Source organism: Schistocerca gregaria, chromosome 6, assembly GCF_023897955.1.
Source record: "Schistocerca gregaria isolate iqSchGreg1 chromosome 6, iqSchGreg1.2, whole genome shotgun sequence".
Lineage (NCBI taxonomy): Eukaryota > Metazoa > Arthropoda > Insecta > Orthoptera > Acrididae > Schistocerca > Schistocerca gregaria.
Genome location: NC_064925.1, coordinates 466,621,498 through 466,638,457, shown reverse-complemented (window position 1 = coordinate 466,638,457; position 16,960 = coordinate 466,621,498).

The following is a 16,960-nucleotide window of genomic DNA, read 5'->3' as shown; positions in this document are numbered from 1 at the left end:
GGTAGAGAAGTAGGTTGAAGGTGCTTCGATGAACTCTCTGCCAGGCGCTTAATAGTGAATTCCAGATTAATCATGTAGAGGTAGACGTACATGCAGATAAAGGTGCACCCGGAACTGTCTGCGGTTAAAACGGAGGCGAAAAAGTGTGACGAAAGCTTTGTCGCACGCACCAGTGGGAAATACAGACGTCCATGTAAGTTTGGTAGTATAACAGGATAACATCTTCACTTACCAATGGTACACTAAGGAAGCAGTTGTTGTTCCACAAGGCTCTGTTTTACCACTGTACTTCCTGGAGGTAATCTCTGAAAGGGCGGGGGAGTTCGTGGTTCATGTTACCCACATGTAGCGGTTAGATATTGGGAAAAGTGTACTTCAACGGCGGAGTGGATCCAATTACAGAGTAATTATGCTATTGACTCTTTGGCGCTTGGTCCTATGCTGAAATTTCTCTGTAATTGTCGGCTAATAGAAAGCAATAGTTTTCAACTTACGGAATACATCCCTCAAGCTTGTCAATTGACAGCTGGCGGCTGTAGTGTTGGCGGCGGTGGAGGGGGGGCGGGAGGAGAAGGAAGGAGGGTGGCTTTGTGTACACACGTTCTTTGTTTGCTTCCTTGTTGTTATTTCAGTTATTGTTGTTGTTTTTGTTGTGGTCTTCAGTCCAGAGACTCGTTTGATGCAGCTCTCCATGCTACTCTATCCTGCGCAAGCTTCTTCATCTCCAAGTACCTCCTGCAACCGACATTCTTTGGAATCTGCTTATTGTGCTCATGTCTTGGTCTCCCTCTACAATTTTTACCCTCCACGCTGCCATGCAGTACTAAATTGGTGATCTCTTGATGCCTCATAACAGGTCCTACCAACCGGTCCTTTCTTCTAGTCAAGTTGTGCTACAAATTCCTGTTCTCCCCAATTGTACTCAGAATATCCTCATTAGTTACTTAATCTACCCATCTCATCTTCAGCATTCTTCTGTAGCACCGCATTTCGAAAGCTTCTATTGTCTTCTTGTCCAAACTATTTATCGTCCACGATTAACTTCCATACATGGCTACACTCCATACAAATACTTTCAGAAAATACTTCCTGACGCTTAAATCTATAATCGATGATAACAAATTTCTCTTCTTCTTAAACACTTTCCTTGCCTTTTCCAGCCTACATCTTGTATCCTCTCTACTTCGATCATCATCGGTTAGTTTGCTTCCCTAATCGCGAAACTCTTCTACTACTTTAAGTATCTCATTTCCTAACCAAATTCCCTCAGCATCACGTGATTCAATACGACTACATTCGATTATTCTCGTTTTGTTGATTTCATGTTATACCCTCCTTTCAAGACTGTCCATTCCATTTAACTGCTCTTCCATGTCCTTTGCTGTCTCAGACACAATTACAATTTCAACAACAAATCTCGAAGATTTTATTTCTTCTCCATGGATTTTAATTCCTACTCCATCTTTTTTTTCCCTTTACTGCTTGCTCAATATAGAGATTGAATAACATCAGGTATATGCTACAACCCTGTCTCACTCCCTTCCCTACCACTACTTTCCTTTCATGCCCCTCGACTCTCATAACCGCCATCTGCGTTCTGACACAAATTGTAAATAACCTTCCACTCCCTGTATTTGACCCCTCCCACCTTCAGAATTTTCAAACAGAGTATTCCAGCTAACATTGTCCAAAGCTGGCTCTAAGTCTACAAACGCCACAAACGTGAGTAGGCCTTTCCTTTATCTATCTTCTAAGATGAGCCGTAGGGTCTGTATTGCCTCACTTGTTCCAACATTTCTACGGAATCCAAACTGATATTCCCCAAAATTTTCTTCTACCAATTGTTCCATTCGTCTGTAAGGAGTTCGAGCTATTGTTTTGCAGCTGTGACTTATTAAACTGATAGTTCGGCAATTTTCATACCTGTTTCATACCTGTCAACAACTGCTTTCTCTGGGACTGAAATTATTATATTCATCTTGAAGTCTGAGGGTATTTCGCCTGTCTCATACATCTTGCTCACCAGATGGTAGAGGTTTGTCATGGGTTGCTCTCCCAACGCTATCAGTAGTTCTAATCGAATGTTCTCTACTCCTGGGGCCCTGTTTAAACTTTGGTCTCTCAGTGATCTGTCAAACTCCTCACGCATATCATATCCCTCGTTTCATCTACATCTACCTCCTCTTCCATCTCCATAATATTTCCCTCACATAAAAAGCCCTTGTATAGACCTTCTATATACTCCTATCACCTTTTTGCTTTCCCATCTTTGCTTAGTAGTTTCCCATCTCAGCTATTGACGTCGAGACAAATGGTTCTCTTTTCTCCAAAGTCTCTTTAATTTTGCTGTAGGCTATATCTATCTTAGCCTTAGTGATATATGCCTCTACATATGCTCTAGCCATCCCTACCTAGCCATTTTTCACTTCCTGTCGATCTTATTTCTGAGACGTTTGTATTCCGTTACACCTGCTTCATTTACTGCATTTTAAAATTTTCTCCTTTCATCAATTAAATTCAGTGTATCTTCTGTTACCGAAGGATTTCTACTAGCTTTCGTCATTTTACCTACTTGATCCTCTGCTGCCTTCGCTCTTTCATCTCTCAAAGCTACTCATTCTTCTTTTACCGTATTGCTTTCCTCCATTCTTGTCAATCGTTCCCTAATGCTCTCCCTGAAACTCTCTACAGCATCTGGTTCTTCCAGATTATCTAGGTCCCATCTCCTTAAATTCCCAGCTTTTTTCAGTTTATTCACTTTTAATCTACAGTTCACAACCAACAGATTGTGGTCAGAGTCCACATCTGCCCCTGGAAATGTCTCACAATTTAAAACCTGGTTCCTAAACCTCTGTTTTGCCATTACATAATCTATCTGAAACCGTCCAGTGTCTCCAGGCCTCTTCCACCCATACAACCTTCTTTCATGATTCTTAAACCTATGATTAGGTTAAGCTCTGTGCAGAATTCTACCTTTCCCCACTCCATATTCACCTACTACTTTTCTCTTCCTTTCAGTTACTAACAAATAAAAAATGTGTGTGAGCGCAAAGACGTAAATACTGGTACAAATAGATGACATTTGAATCAGTTACGATTGAGTAAAACCATCTTTGGATTACCAGTTATATGAGCATTTTTAAAGAACCTATAAATAGTTTTAAAAATTAATTGCCATTTTATAATGATGAATATGTTAATTTGTACCACCTGTTGTAATGTCAGGTGTTGTGTCTTTGAGTCACTACACATGTGGACAGTCCAGAATTAACAAAGTTCCAAGAACAAGTTTTCATAACAAGCTAGACACCGATCACCAATATATTGGCAGGTACGTGTCAGTGTTGACTCCTGAAGCTGCGTAATTGTTGTGGTACGTTGTACCTGTATTTGAAGAAATACGGTAATTGAAATACAGATCCACCTCTTCGTCTACAAATAAAGAACTAAGATTGTGTCTCAAAGGTAAAAAGACGTTTTCAGATGAAACTATGAAGGCTTTAAGATTATTTTACTACCTTGGAAAGTTGTACACCAACGAAGCGGGTGTACAATTTCATTTTTTGCGCGCTTTCATATGACACTCGGGAATCACAATACACTGGGAAAGTCATTTGAAAATTCTCCTCTCAGCACAGAAAAAACTCTCCTTGCTCTCTGTAAGTATAAAGTCTCCTTAAGAACGGAAAAATTTGGGCAATCACTGGGAGACATTCTTTGTTAGGACGAACTTCAGGCCTGACGCATGTGCCATAACGAAATCAATACCGCAAGTGCTGACACAACTCAGAGAAGAACGTTTGAACTGACCTTTAATGCTGAAGGAAAGACATTCGTTATCTTTAACAACACAGAAGGAGTGTTACAGATTGAAAGAGAGAAAGAAGATTAGAGTTTCCGTCGGCAGCAACGTCATTAGAGACGGAACACACGCTCGGATTTCGAAAGGAAGGGGAAGGATATCGGTCCCACTGTTTTCAGAGGAACTATCTGAAGTATCGGCGCTAGCAGAATAGAAATGTGGAAAACACAAGTCCGAAAATCATTTATTGGTCTCACCAAAACGCAACAATTATACAATATCCAAAAGAACAACCGACTCGATTCCAAATGCCGATCGACAGAGATACAAAATATCAAATAATAATAATAATAATAATAATAATAATAAAGACCCGACACTTCACGGAGTGCGAACAAAAACAGCTCTATAACGTCAAGACGTTCGTCGACTGTACCCAGAGATCGGAAAGCTAGAAGATGCGTCTGGCTATGGCTGCCGGGGCGGCAGCTCTGTATCCTTCCGAGCGGTGCATCGAACTGTCTTTTGCCGGCAATGCACCGCCATATAAAGCCCGCTGGCGGATGTATCTGCCAGAACTATTTGCGATCACGTGCCTGGCGCTGCAAAGTAGTTCATATGCTCGCTGCGACCTCTGGTGCTCCGCAAACGGGTAGTGGTCCCCTGCGGCCGTTGGTGGAGACCTGGTGGTGTGTTGTTTTGCGGCCGTCGGTAAGTGTTTGTTTTCACAACACAGGCGACATAGGTTTTCTTGGTGATTGTACACCCTGCGATGCAGGCACCCCGTGATGGTTGTACGGAAAGAGGCATGCTTCAAACGTCCCCTTTGAACAATTTATACAAGACTGTGCTTAAACTGAAACACAATATTTTTAGCGCAACGCAATCTGACTTCCAAAAATCCCTGCAAAAGAATGGCTGTGACAAACATTAACCTATACCTTTCACAAATCACTTACCTCACAAAAATCTTCGTTACTCGAACTACTGCAATACAGCAAGCGCCACTACTGCCAGCTCAATAAAAGATTCAAACTACTGAAGGCACTAACTACTGATAGGCATAGTTAGCAAATGAAAGATTTTAATAGAGAACAAACAATGTATTTACCTTAATAGTCATAATATATATAGCAGTTCATGACATCCAGTCTTACAAATTTCAAAACTGAACCATCTCTCACCCCACGTCCACCACTGCTGGCGGCTCACCTCCAACTGCGCAACGCTACGCGCTGTTAGCATCCAGCCGCCGCTGCCCAACATTACAGTGGCAGACAACAATGCAAACCAGCCACAGACTGCACACGGCACAGCCAGTGATTTTTCATACAGAGCGCTACGTGGTGTTACCAACAAGAAAACCTAAACAACCTACTTACATGTTGATGCAGTAAGCGCTATGATGTCCGATATGTGCGGCCACAGTATCATCCCTGCATTTTCCTGGAGCGATTTATGAGAATCACGGAATATTTGAGTCTGGAAGGCCGCCAGATGGGTACCTGAACCGTTGTTCTCCATGTGAGTCCAGTGTTCTAACCACTTGTAATTCAGATTAATGAATGTACAGCTACAGACAATGAATCACTACCAGTTTACTTTCAGTCCATTAATCTGAACGACGACGTGAAGAATTTCACAATTTTGGCAATCAGCAGGAAGGCACCTCGTTTTGGTTCCTGAGTCCTACCAAGAGTTTAATGAATAAAACAGATACATGCAACAGAGATTTTACAATCAATAATTTAGTCTCTTCCACTATTTACAAAGATCTGCCAATGCTGGGGTAGCTTTTTGGTCCCGAAACTGTAGAAATCCCGTGGTTTTGAGGTGAAGAACTCGTCGAGACATGAATGGAGTGCATTTTCAATCCGGAGGTCTGTTCGATAGTGAGCGGAAAAAGTGAAAGTCAGAGGGTGCAATATCAGGTGAATAATGACTTCCCAACCCAACTCCAGCATACTATTTTTTGTCGGTCTATCACAATGAGAGCGGGCAATATCGTGGAGTAGCATCACCTCAAGCACTATTCCTGGTGGTTGTACTTGGAATGCGTATGAAAGACGTCTCATTTTTTCACAATAAATGTTAGCAGTGATGGTTACACCTCGGGGAAGCAATTCATAGCCCACCACATCGTCGCTGTGCCCACATATATTTTATTTTTTGTGGGCGCCTGCAGGTCTTTGTATGGGGAGTTGCTGCTTAGTTTAGGCTAAGTCATTCCTTTCTTTTCCTTATGTTAGCATACGGACACCATTGCTCGCTAGCAGTGACAATACAGGATCGCGAGGGCCAGTGGTATTCACGATCTAATTGATGACGAGCAAGCAGAGATGCACCAATGGTCATCTGTGATTTGGCCTTAGGGCATGCGGTACTCACACGCTCGATTTTTGAACCTACCCATTGCTTGCAAATGTAGCAGTATGGTCGAATGATTACATTTCACTACATCTGCCATTTCTAGAGTATACTGAAGTCGATGATTGTGGATTAACGCGTGTAAAAGGTTTTAATCAAACCCTGGAGAGCCGGCCGCAGTGGCCGAGCGTTTCTAGGCGCTACAGTCTGGAACCGCGCGACAACTACGGTCGCAGGTTCGCGTCCTGCCTCGGGCATGGATGTGTGTGATGTCCTTAGCTTAGTTAGGTTTAAGTAGTTCTAAGTTCTAGGGAACTGATGTCCTCAGAAGCTAAGTCCCATAGTGCTCAGAGCCATTTTTTTAAACCCTGGAGGCTTCCCTGAATGTGGAGGATCACTAATGTCAAACCGATACTCCTTAGAATGAGAAAACATTTTCTCAGTGTTCTATGTCCAATGACATTATCTGTATACAAGGTAAAAATGTTTTTGGCTGTTTCCTCTTCTGTCGCCCCTCTACTGAACTCAAACAAAAGAATATGGCGGAAATGTTACGATTTTTTCACTTCTCCTCTCCGCTTTCTAGCGTCAAAAGCGTCTAGCGTCGATTCACTATCTTCAGTCGTCAAAATGACAATATCTGAACTCAAATAGCAACAGTGAACTCGATTATTAAATCCAAAGCAATCGGACAAGCAGAATACCAACAATCAAAACAAAAATACTACGAAATTATGCACCAAACGTATATAACAAATCCGTCAAGAAGGCCTTTCTCGTCTTACCAGAGGTTGGTTATTTCACTGTAAACTCGAATTCCCTAAGTAAACAATTAAAAAAAACGTTTGATGTGTCATTGTAAAAATCAGGATCTCTCCATTCTCTCTCTCTCTCTCTCTCTCTCTCTCTCTCTCTCTCTCTCTCTCTCTCTCTCTGTGTGTGTGTGTGTGTGTGTGTGTGCATGTGTGTGTCAGTGACAGGGTAGCTATGGTCATGTTTACTTGGCAGCTGGGCCACAATGTTGTCCTACAGTTAGCACCATGCGCGGTCACGCGGGATCGATGCGGCCACGTGGTCAGTGGTTCAAAATAACACACAGTGTTCCTTTGTCTCGTGACTATTGCGTACGAAAATTCTTTCCGGACGCCACATTACACCATTACACTTTCAGACACTGTTACTTTGTACAAACTATTGTATGTGTTCTACTAACTCTTCATGCTTACGTTACACAGGCTTTCTCAATCAATTGACATATTTCATCGTACAGATGGTGAAATTACTTTTGACATCTAGACCCGATATGTGCACAGTGTCATCTGAGTGTAATTCTTTCAAATACACGAAATAATGTGGCTGATGCCTCTAGTTTATGACTAACTTACTTCAATTTTGTGCTGTTGGTCGTACAGCTGTTGCATACTATTGTTTCAGTCAAATAAGGCCATACATGCAGCACCCTGACAAAGCTTCGTGTACGACATAACTCTTCAACAACAGAAACAAGGGCATCCTTCTGTCTGCAGTAGTTCTCTTGCCGATACATCATCGTGATAACAAACTGCCAACTGGAGCAACTAGCGTAGAAAATGACTCAAAAATGCTTGTGTTATCGATAGTAAAAGCGTACTGTAATCCTGAAGATAGTATTACAAATGCCAACAGTCAACTGTAGATAAATTTTCGTTCCTGAAAATGTTCATTGTGTTACACAGTGGCGGAAATAATTAATACACCATATTAGAGGTTTCCAATTCGTTCAAGATTTATTAGCAATAGTGCTTGTGGAGTACATGAAATGATTACATTTACAGGTCAATAGCATAAGCGGTTCTGAGGTACCAGACCAGGTGTCGACCCATGATGAAACACCCATATTAGTACTTGGCGTAGTCTCCACAGGCAGCAATGAAGGCACTGAATCTGGCATACAGCTGGTCGTACAGATGACGAATACTGTCTCGGGCAACTTTCCGTGTCTGCTCGAACTGTTCACGTAGTTTTGACGAGTAGAACGAGTCACGTCTCGTCCTGCCATAAGCCACATACACTATGTGATCAAAAGTATTCGGACACGTGGCTGAAAATGACTTACAAGTCCATGGTGCCCACCAGTTGTAATCCTGGAATTCAGTATTGTCTTGGCGCACCCATAGCTTTGATGACGTCTCTCACCCTCGCAGGCGTACGTTCAATCAGGTGCTGGAAGGTTTCTTGGGGAATGGCAGCCCATTCTTCACGGACTGCTGCACTGAGCAGAGGTATGGATGTCGGTCGGTGAGGCCGGGCACGAAGTCGGCGTTTCAAAACATCCCTAAGGTGTTCTGTAGAATACAGGTCAGGACTCTGTGCAGGCCAGTCCATTACACGGATGGCCCGCATCTCGTGGTCGTGCGGTAGCGTTCTCGCTTCCCACTCCCGGGTTCCCGAGTTCGATTCCCGGCGGGGTCAGGGATTTTCTCTGCCTCGTGATGGCTGGATGTTGTGTGATGTCCTTAGGTTAGTTAGGTTTAAGTAGTTCTACGTTCTAGGGGACTGATGACCATAGATGTTAAGTCCCATAGTGCTCAGAGCCATGTGAACCATTACAGGGATGTTATTGCCGTGTAACCACTCCGCCACAGGGCGTGCATTATGAACTGGTGATCGATATTGCTGAAAGATGCAATCGCTGTCCCTGAATTGTTCATCACCATTGGAAAGCAAGAAGGTGCTTAAGACATCAATGGAGTCCTGTGCTGTGATAGTGCCACGCAAAACCACAAGGGGTGCAAGCCCTCTCAATGAAAAACACGACCACACCATAACACCACAGCCGCCGAATATTACTGCTGGGACAACTCACTCTGGCACATGAGGTTCACAGTACATTCGGCATACCCACAACTTGCCATCAGATCGCCATATTGTGTAGCGTCACCCCACACAACGTTATTCCACTGTTCAATCGTCCAATGTTCACGCTCCTTATGCCAAGCCAGGTGTCGTTTGGCATTTACTGGCGCAATGTGTGGCTTATGAGCAGCCGCTCGACCATGAAGTCCAAGTTTCCTCCCCTCCCGCCTAACTGCCATAGTACTTGCAAAGGATTCTAATGCAGGTTGGATTTCCTGTATGATAGTCTGCATAGATGTCTGCCTATTACACTTTACGACCCTCTTCAACTTTCGGCGGTCTCTGTCAGTCAACAGAGGAGGTCGGCATGTGCGTTATAGTTCTGTACGTGTCCCTTCACGTTTCCACTTCACTATCACATCCAAAACAGTCCAGATGTCGGATGTTTAGGAGTGTGTAAATCTCTCGAGCAGACGAATGACACAAGTGACACCAAACCACCTGATCTTGTTCGAAGTCCGTGAGTTCCGCGGAGCGCGCTATTCTGCTTTCTAAGGACGTCTAATGACTACGGAGGTCGCTGATATGGAGTACCTGGCAGTAGGTGACAGTATGAAAAAAGTATGTTTTTAGGGGTGTCCGGATACGTTTGATCACATAGTGTATTGTCGATTGGCGACAAGTCCTGAGGTAGTACTGACCAGGGAATTTGGTGTACGTCTTGTGAATCACGCTGAGTTTCTTGGACAGTGTGTGGGCGAGCATTATCCTGTTGGAAGAGCACGTCACCTTCCTGTTGGAAGAACAATAAAAAAAGTTCTACAGATACCTAACGCAGATAACGTCCCACGCAAGAACACCAAAGGTGAACGAGAGTTGTGGCTTATCGCGCCCCAGACCATAACGCGCAGCGTGGTAGCAGTGAGTCTAGGACGGATGCGCTCTACGAAACTTCGTTTATCAGGTCTACGTAGTGCGCGCAAACGTCCATCAATTGCGTACCGGCAGAATTTGCTTTCGTAGCTGAAGACTATGGTGCACCATTCCATCTTCCAAATGAACCTCTGACTCCGCTAGTCAAGCTATTCACCTCAATGCTGCTGCGTGAGGTGTGCGTACTCGAACTCCTACTGCCAACAACCGATTCGCAACAGTTCGTGATTACGCTTCTGGGCTCAAGAGCCCTCTTAGCTGTGGTAGCTGTACGATGAGCCACTGCTGCTCTTAAAGTAAGGCGATACTGCCATATACAAGAAGAGAGAATGAATGTGCTGGCGCGGGGAGGGGGGGGGGGCAAGATTGTACCAGGAGTGGATAATTGTGGACGTGGTTGTTTAATACCATCTCTCCTATGTCTAACACCATACTGGCGGTGAAGCTGAGGCAACGACTTATATAGTGGATAGGTTCGACCATCTCCATAGAATGCTAGATTCTACTGCCTGTCGCCGGCCGGAGTGGCCGAGCGGTTGTAGGCGCTACAGTCTGGAACCACGCGACCGCTACGGTCGCTGGTTCGAATCCTGCTTCGGGCATTGCTGAATGTGACGTCCTTAGGTTAGTTAGGCTTAAGTAGTTCTGTTCTAGGGGACTGGTGACCTCAGAATTTAAGTCCCATAGTGCTCAGAGCCATTTCAACCATTTTTCTACTGCCTGTCCATAGGTTCCATCGGGTACAGATCTCCTCGTTTATCTTTGCTGGTCCGTGTCAATAGGCACTTCTTCGACAATCCGAATCACAAAAGAGCTGGATTCTGAGGTCACGGTACAAAGTAATGCAAGACGCAAGCAGATTGGGCTCTTTACTATTCAAGAAATATTTAGGAAACTAGACTCATTATCTGATCATACTAACATCTTAGGACATGCATTCCAAAGATCGCTTTTTTTTCTTCGCAGTATCAGTTTTCATTCTGTAGTGAAGTATGATCTGGTCTGGAACTTCTCTGTCCAGCGCACACTTTTAAAGTGTGAGGAACCACCGTTTTTTTCTGTTTTTGGCCTAAGTTACAAATTGCGATACTTTTTGTACATTTAAATATTGTGTATGATTTTTTTTCTGTGTAGGTAGCTTTCTAGCTCCTCTGTCTTGTGTAATACTGTCTTACCAACGAACACTGTCCCTCATATCTGTCCTCGACCTTAATGCTCTTGTTTGAACGACACAGCAGTAACATGCCTCCCATCAGAGGAAATCCTTTCTATCCTACTCCATCGCACAGCCACCTTCTTGAAGTCCTTCTCAGCAGCAGGAACTCTACTTTGGAACAACCTCCCACACTATACTCGTATTAGAGAACAAAATAACTTCTGCTACTTCTGAAGACAGATAATCATATCTACTAAAGCAACGATAATGATTACCAGAGTCCCTTTACTATCGTTACCTTTGCATATTTCTCTTTCCAACCTGATCTTGCTCATCTTCCAGTATTCTCTGCGGATGTAGTCCCCTTAAGTTCCCTTTCTCCAAAACTGGCCATATTAAAAAAAACATCTACAAATTGTGCTTATATATGCCATTATCATTATTGTTATTTTACCACTATTATTGTGTTTGTTACTACTGCTATTGTTATTATTATTGTTATTATGATTATTATTATTACTAATATTATTAGTGGCTACAGCTGCAGTACTACAAGGGATGCCAGTGTTACCTTTATTACTTCATAGACGGCATAATTTACTCACACTGCCATTTGAGACTCTGAGATAATTTTAAATCTAGATGTCAGATTACAATTGTTATTTCTTAGAAGAATGTGATGTAGTAGATACCGTACGTGTCAATCCTTGATACGATGCAAGAGAGGGCCCTAATCAGGTTGTGTTAAATAAATAAATAAAAATAAATAGAATTACAGCATTATATCTATAGTAGTGTGCACTGTAATCTAAAGAATTAATCAGGCTGTAAGATAAATACTATCGGAAACTGACCAGGGTGAAAGTATAGTGCAATAGAAGCAAGAAACTTCCATTAAAGAAGCCATTACCGAAGAGCTGGCAAGTGCGAGAATTATCGCACAATCAGCTTAACAGCTCGTGCATCCAAGTTGCTTACAAGAATAATGTGATGAAGAATGGAAAATAAAGTTGAAAATGCGTTAGATGACGATCAGTTTGGCTTTAGGAAAAGTAGAGGCACGAGAGACGCACTTCTGATGTTGTGGTTAATAATGAAAGCAAGACTAAAGAAAAATCAAGACACGTTCGTAGGATCTGTCAACATTGAAAAAGCGTTCGGCAACGTAAAATGGTGCAAGATGTTGGAATTTCAATAGGGAGAGACAGGTCGTATAGAATCTGTACAATAGCCAAGAGGGAATAATAAGAGTGGACGACCAAGAACGAAGTGCTTGTATTAAAAAAAGGTGTAAGACAAGGATGTAACCTTCTGCCCGTAATGTTCAATCTGCACATCAAGGAATAAGTGATGGAAATAAAACCAAGGTTTGGGGGGGGGGGGTGGAATTGAAATTCGAGGTGAAAGGATATCAGTGAAACGATTCGCTGTTGACATTGCTCTACTGAGTGAAAGTGAAGAAGAATTACATGATCTACTGAACCGAATAAACAGTCTATTGAGTACACAGTACGGACAGAGAGTAAATGGAAGAAAGACGAAGCTAATGAGAAGTGGTAGAAATGAGAACAGCGAGAATCTTCACTTCAGGACTGACGGTCACGAAGTAGATGAAGTTAAGGAATTCTGCTACCTAGGCACTAAAATAAACAATCATGGACGGAACAAGGAGGACATCATAAGCAGACTAGCTATGGCGAAGAAGCCATTACTGACCGCAATTTATTTATTTTACCTACTGGCAATGGTTTCTGTACACAGTACCATCCTCAGGCGATCCAATGATCAAAAAATACGATCACATAAGTTAAAAAAGCAGTGCAAGAGCAATTTACAAAATAAATAAATTGCGGCCCTAGACACAAACGCATACTTTTGCAGTACTGAATTGGTCGCTGTTCCACCGGCAGTATGTCGGGAATACGGAAAATGATAATATTCCGGATCAATTTGAACTAACAACGACAATATTTCTCGCTGAAGTCAGTGCCGGTCGGTAATAACATATTCACAATTATTTCACAGTTTTGCGTATTCATGTTTATAACAACATTTATGTATCTACTATCGCATACTTTACTGTTTTAATATGATGCACCCTTTAGCGCGATTGTAAGCTTCCTGTCATGTCTCCAGTTTCAGATTACCTGCAAAATTCCATCCTGAAACACGTCATCTTCTGTTAATAGTTTAGACCCACGCGTTCATACAGTAATGTTACCTGACTACAGCTCTTTTTAACTGAACAGAAGAAGGGAATATAAGGAACAGCTTACTTGACGCAAAATAGCGATGATGGGCAAAAACAGATACTTGACTGAATTCCGCTACCGCAGTAATGTGCGATAAGCACATGGTCTAACTTTAATAATATGTAAGTAACCAAATTTATAGCCAAGCTATGTACAGTTAACCAAACCTTTCTACACTGAAATCTGAAGATAAAACATACAAAGCATCGCATCGTATATGCACTGGTGAATTGCGAGATCTCCTTGCAATTCCAGCTACTGACTTCTTTTCTGACTTGTAAAAACAATCAAAGCAAACAAATGTTGCTTTCTGCTCACTCCTGTTTTCAAACGTATATGTTAAATGGGACAATCGCTCAGGAGCGTTAACATCTGTGTTGAAGGGTGAAGTCTACAGCATTACGAGACATGCCGACTGCGAAGTGTAAATTCAGCCGTAAAGATATTAGTATTTTAACGTGGTGGCAATGATTCTTAAACCGAGCAAGATGGCGCAGTGGTTAGCACTTTCGACTCGCACTCGGGAGGACAACCGTTCGAACCCGCGTCCTGCCATCTTGATTTCAGTTTTCCGTGATTTCCCTAAATCGCTTCAAAAATGCTGCGATTGTTCCTTTGGAAAGGCACGGCTGACTTCCTTCCCCAATCTAAAGCGTCCGATGATCTTCCTGTGTGGTCCACTCCACAAAAGCCAATTGATCTTAAAACCATCTTAGAATATTTGAACAAGAAACAGGTGAACTAACATTCGTGCGTTAAACTCCTTTTACTACGAATCACTACAAGTGAAAAACTTAAAGAAAAGGAATACCATATGCGTTACAAAGAATGGAAAGAAGCTCAGTAAATGGAAATATAATGAATTGAAATGACCCAATATTCAGATGGAGTAATGTAAATCCAATTCTGTACGGCGTTTCCAAATTTACCCATCCCATCAAACAACGAATGGACCGAAGCAACGTAGATAAGTACTCGCTAAAGATCTGGAAACACTGTAAACAGGATTCTGCCACGCCGTGCAGTAGGGACCAAAAAACAGGTACGTGTTTACATCACGATACCTTAGAATGAACAAAAGATTCTAACTTCCTTTCTCCTCACATCTTCCTCAACTACAACAGCGACAAACCACATCAGCTCATGCCGATTGCCGCCTATCATCCGTGTCCAGCTACACACTTCTTTCTGCATTCAGACTAAAGTTCCTGGATAACCACGCAGTGTCTTCGCTTCCCAATGGCCGCTGCAGCCACGCTGCCGAATTTCTTCCTCATAGACTCCTACTGAGAATAATCTCATCAGAGATGATTCTTCGGTTCAGAATGTATCTTTGCAGAGTATATGATTTAGAATACGCGTAAGATAATCAATGTGTAAGATGTGATTGTGGCCAACAAATTTCAAACTATCCGAAACTACTCAGCAGATGCATGTGCAAAAATTTACACTATATCTACATGACTGCTTTGCTACTCACCCTTAAGTGCCTGGCAGCGTGTTCGTCGAACATCTTTAGACCATTTCTCTGCCACTCCACTCTCCAAAGGAGCGAGGGATAAATGAAATCATAAATCATCCCACGCGAGCTCCGATGCACTTTATTTTATTACGACGATCTAAATGTGTTATGTCTGAGGTAGTCAAAAAAATATTTTCACTTTCGAAGGAGAAATTTGGTGATTCAGATTTCATGAAAAGACCGTGTCGCAACGAAAAATGCCTTTGTTTTAATGATTACCACCCCACCTCACGTATAACGTCCGTGGCACTCTCTCCTCCGCTTCGTGATGGTTAAACACGGTTTTCTTTGAAATTTTTCGATGTTCTCCGTCAGTCGTATATGGTGCGGATCCCACACCGCATAGCAATACCCCAGAAGAGGGTCTCATTAGTAGACCGGTTGCTTTTTCTAAGTATTCTGTCAATAACAGATAGTCTTTGGATCGCCTTTTTTACACTATTTACTATGCGATCGTTTCAATCTAAGTTGTGGTCCCTAGCTGTTACGTTGAATCGGCAACGTTTAAATTTGTGTAATTTATGCGGATAACTTCACATTTCTCTTTATTTAGTGCCATAGCCACTTTTCTCACTATACAGATATCTTGTTTACACCATTTTGCAATTTGTTTTGTCGCTGAATTAGAGAATCATCTGCAAATAGTAGGAGGCGGCTGTTCGGGTTGTCACCTAAATCGATTATATAGATTAAGAACGGCCGAGCACATGTAACACTTCGTTGGGGAACGCGTTTTATTCAATGGTTTTGCATGAGTTACTACGAACTGTGACGTTTGTGATAGGAAATCACGAAACCAGTGAAGCAACTGCAACGATATTCATTAGGTACACAATTTGATTAGCAGCAACTTATGAAGAATGGTGTCAAAAGGGTTCATCGAGCGAGTGGTTGTATATGGATGGTAAGTATGGAGATACTGTATCAGCATACTCTGGAACAAACCTAACTGGTATACAATCTGGCATTTGCTTTTATTCAGTGACTGAAGTTGCTCCGCTGCACCGAGAATATTTACTTCTACGTTAGTTATGTTGACAGTTGTTCTAGATTAGATTTCTGATTCGCCTTCTTAGGTGAAGTATTTTCTGAAAAACGTATTTTGTAACTCCGCTCCAGTAGCACTGTCGTTGGTAACATTACCATTGCTGTCGCGCATTGATGGCATTGATTGTGTCTTGCCGCTGGTGTACTTAACATGCGACCAAAATCTCTTCGAATTTTGTGCCAGATATCGATGCAGAGTTTCGTTGTACAGACTATTATAAGCATCTCACATTGAAACCCGGGCGAAATATTGAGTTTCTTTAAAACACCGAAATTCATGAAGATCATTAAGTTTCCTTTAATTTACGTCTATGGTGACAATCTGCTCTGTTTAACAGATTAACGATTTCGGTCTTTAATGACCATAATCAGATCGGTCTCATAATGGTCATTTAAGACCGAAACCGGTAATCTGTTAAACAGAAAAGTTTTTGACCAGAGACGTAAATTAAAGGAAACTTATTACATATACGGGTCACTGTGTTTCTTCGCGACGATGTCGCAGCTTGTGAAAGATGAAGATCGTTCTTTTCTAATTGGAATGCTTTTCTCATTGGTTTTCAAGAGTGTTCTGACCCATTTTGTGCACCAAGGGGGATCGGGTAAGGACGGGAAAGACTCACAGTGGTTTAGCAACGAAATTCTACATCTCCGTCTACAACCACCGCAACGTCCGCAACCCACCGTACAGTGAGTGACGGTGCGTACCATGTAGCACTACAACGCATTTCATTTCCTGTTCCACTCGAAAAGAGAGTGGGGGATAAATGACTGTTTGTATGCTTCCGCATGAGCCCAACTTTCTCTTATCTAATCTTCGTGGTCCTTACCCGCAATGTCCTCTAATTGTTCTCGATAGTGTTTCTCGAAAGGAACGTCACCTTTCTTCCAGGGGTTCCTACTTGCGTAGCCGGCCGCTGTGGCGAGCGGTTCTAGGCACTTCAGTCTGGAACCGCGCTGCTGCTACGGTTGCAGGTTCGAATAATGCCTCGGGCATTGAAGTGTTTGATGTCCTTAGATTAGTTAGCTTTAAGTAGTTCTAAGTG